Here is a 3,469-nt window from a genome sequence, read left to right on the forward strand (position 1 = left end):
CATTTTTAGGAAGCTCTGCTGTATAATGTTCTGTGTAATTTCCTCCTCCATGTTCCCAAGGGAGCTTCATTAAGGACTGCCATTTATTTTAAGATCTCTTTTGGAAGTCAGATTCCCATTTGTTTGGAATGCTGTGCTACGTGGAATGTTAGGACCTTGACACAGACACAATGGTAGTTCATGGGTGTAGGGTTGTTTATTCAATAATAACTTAATTTTTTTATCTTGTGTGTGTGAGTGTTTTGACTGCATATGTATGTGTACACTCTGTGTGTGTCTAGTGCCTGAAGAAGTCAGACGAGGGCACCAGATCCCCTGGACTTTATTATTTGTGTGTGTGTCTATGATGTGTGAGTGGGGGGATGCATGAGGGCCATGGCTCATGTGTAAATTTCAGAGGACAACTTTGTGGAGTTGATTCTCTCCTTCCATTTTTATGTAAGTTCCTGGGATGGTCATTAGGCCTATATGACAAGCATTTTACCTGCGGAGCATCACACTTGCTTCGTATGTAATAATAATTTGGTAAATGCCCCACCCCCTCCCCCGTACTGAGGAGCTATGATAAGGATGGTGATATGGAGATAGCTGAGGTACAGCCCTGTCCTCATGTTGTTCACACTGTCCTGGAGACACAGGCAAATACATACAAAAAGGGAAATTCCATGTACAGTGGTCGCTGTGGCAGACTGAATGCCATAAAAAGTGTAGGTCCTAGTCCCTGGAACCTAGGAATGATATCATTCCTGAGGACACTACATATGATCCCAGGGGACTTTATAAGAGGGAGATTTGACCATAGAGAAAAAATGGTGTGATTAAAGACAAAGCAATTGGAATGGTGCACATTGAAGATGGTAGAAGGGGCCTCCCAAGAAAGGATTCTGTAGACTTCTAGAAATGATAACAGATAAGGAAACAGATTCTCCCCACAGCCTCCTTCAAGTAACTGTCCCTAGACATCTTGATTTTTCCTGGTGAGACTTCTGGCTCCCAAAACTATATGTAGTAGTGTTAAGTCACGGATTTTGTGATACTTTGTTACGGCAACCATAATGATTAAGGGCATAGAGTGGAATGGGTGTTCCAGAAATCATAAGGTAGGGAAATATCATACACTGTAGGCAGGTGTCAGAGGGAATTCAGAGAAGTGATGCCTTTAACTCTTCCAGTAAAAGAGGCTGTCTGCCGAAGGGGAACTGAGGCATTGTGCGTGCTCACACATGCATATTCATTGTGCGTGCTCACGCATGCATATTCATTGAGCCAACATTTTTGAACATCTGTTCTAAATTAGGTCCTGTATTAGGTTTACTAGGATTTGAAGACAACGAAGGCAGAGTTCACGTCTTCAAGGAGATGACTGTTGAGTTGGGAGACTTGTCATTAAAACCCTTGACTTATTAGCATACTGATTCAGTTAACTCTCTGAGTTCAAGTTCCTCTATGTCAATCATAAAAAGAGGTGGTTTACTGGATGTTATGAAGACTAACTGATAAAATGCATGGGGATTTTTTTTTTCTTTTTTGCCACGAGGTGTGTTTTATTTTCATCAATCATACAAATAGTTTTCTATAATATCCCAGGGCAAACCAGTGATATTTGGCAGTCTGATTAGTGGGGGGTGGGGGGGGTCCTCCTTCAGAGACCCGCGGACCGATGGCATCGGCTCAGAGTGCCCGGGTTCACAATGCAGCTTGTGGCTCGCGTCCATCTTGGAGGTGGCTCTTCCCCCACATCACGAGGGTCTCGGAGATGACGGGGTGGGGTGGGGGAATCCTCCAGTCTGGGCTTTTAGGAAATTTCATTCCTCTTTTCCTGTTCAGTGGTCTCTTTGGTCAGCAGAGTGTTCTTCTGCATCTTGGTCTTCTTCAGCTTGGCCTCATCAAAGCTGGCGATTTCCCTCATGTCCACGGCTTGTCTGCCATTTTCTTACAACCCGTGGAGTCTCGTTCCGATTTCGCGCTCCAGGTGCTCCCACTCGCCTTGCTGCAGCAAGAGACATGGAAATTTTTTACAACTATAAAGCATTATAAAACTAAAAGGAGCTGGGCGGTGGTGGCGCACGCCTTTAATCCCAGCAGTCGGGAGGCAGAGGCAGGCGGATCTCTGTGAGTCCGAGGCCAGCCTGGTCTACAAGAGCTAGTTCTAGGACAGACTAAAACTACAGTGAAACCCTGTCTCGAAAAAAAAAAGAAAAAGAAAAAGAAAAAAAAAGAAAAAGGTATTATAGAAATTTGGCATGAGAAAAAATAGGCACATGAGAAAGTGATTAATGACGTAAGATTCCTGGGGAGTAACAGAAGTGATAGATGAGACCAGTTTCAGCTAAGGGCATCAAGAATGCTTCCTGAAATCATGATTTAGCAGGTCATGGAGAAAGCCTGAGAAAGGGCACGAGAGAGAATCCTCACAGAAATGGGAGTGTGATTCAATGGGAGGCAGGATCCTTGGAAAACTACCCGCCACTTTCATAGGTGACCTTGAGCCTTGAGATGAGGCATCACATCTCCTGGTGTGAAGTAGCATAAAGGGCGGCGTCTTCATTCTTAGCCCTCAAATTTTCCCTGGCTCCCTAGTTTTGTCCCCCCAAAAGCGTCCCCTGGCTGCTTACCACAATGCCTGTGGAGAGCCCCGGCTGTGTGACGCCAGTCAGCCGTATTTCAACACCAGGCTGGAATTAATAGCTGAACTTTAACTTCCATCCCTTCCTTGCTCTTCCCTTTAAGACATCCTGCTTTCCTTAAGAAAATAGTTTTCGTTGTTTTCGTGAGAAAATTGTTCATAGTCAGGCCACGTGAAAGATGAAGGGAACAGTTGTTAGGAAGACAGGGCTATCATTTTGAGCCTAAAAGTCAAATGCTACTTAAACTATGTTCTATTTGACCTCCGCTGATACTGCCATATCATGTTACATTATGTTGAGAAGTTGCTGGAGAATGTTTTTACTGGAACAAAAGGCTCTGTTCAGGGTTGGGTTTCTGGTTAAAAACTATAAAGAGGGAAATAATTGATCTGAAGGTTGTATTCTCCTCCATGGTCCTAGGTAGTCACCGAGTGTCTTCTCTGTACCATGTGTGCTGGGTCATGAGCAGCCCCTGTGCACAGTGCAGTCTCGGGAGTGCTGGGGTTCAGGAGAAGTTCCTTCACCTTAGTATTTGAACATGAAAATTAAAGGTTATGATTTTTAGGGAAAACAGTAAACCCCACTTTCTCTCCCCCTTTTTGTATTTTTCCTGATAGTTGGCTAGAAGCCAGCCTCCTCCTCTTCTCCCTTTCCTCCTCTCCACTGCCTCCTCCTGCTTAGTCCTTCTCCTCCTCTGCTTCCTTCCTTTTCCGCTATGATTCCTTCTTTCCCCTTCTGTGCCCTTATCTGTGGTAGGGGTAATCTTTTATTTTATATTTTCTATTGCAGTTCAAATTTCAAATATTTTGCCTCCCATTTTCATATTAAATTGTGCAAGAAAT

The 3,469-nt window shown here is 44.0% G+C and overlaps 1 pseudogene; it reads right to left on the minus strand.

Annotated features, from left to right (window-relative positions):
• Positions 1 to 1,795: 1,795 nt before the first annotated feature.
• On the minus strand, positions 1,796 to 1,929 carry LOC130890204 (thymosin beta-10-like; annotated as a pseudogene).
• Between the last annotated feature and the right edge of the window lie 1,540 nt (positions 1,930 to 3,469).

The sequence above is a fragment of the Chionomys nivalis genome, chromosome 18 (genome assembly GCF_950005125.1).
Source record: "Chionomys nivalis chromosome 18, mChiNiv1.1, whole genome shotgun sequence".
In the NCBI taxonomy this organism is placed as follows: domain Eukaryota; kingdom Metazoa; phylum Chordata; class Mammalia; order Rodentia; family Cricetidae; genus Chionomys; species Chionomys nivalis.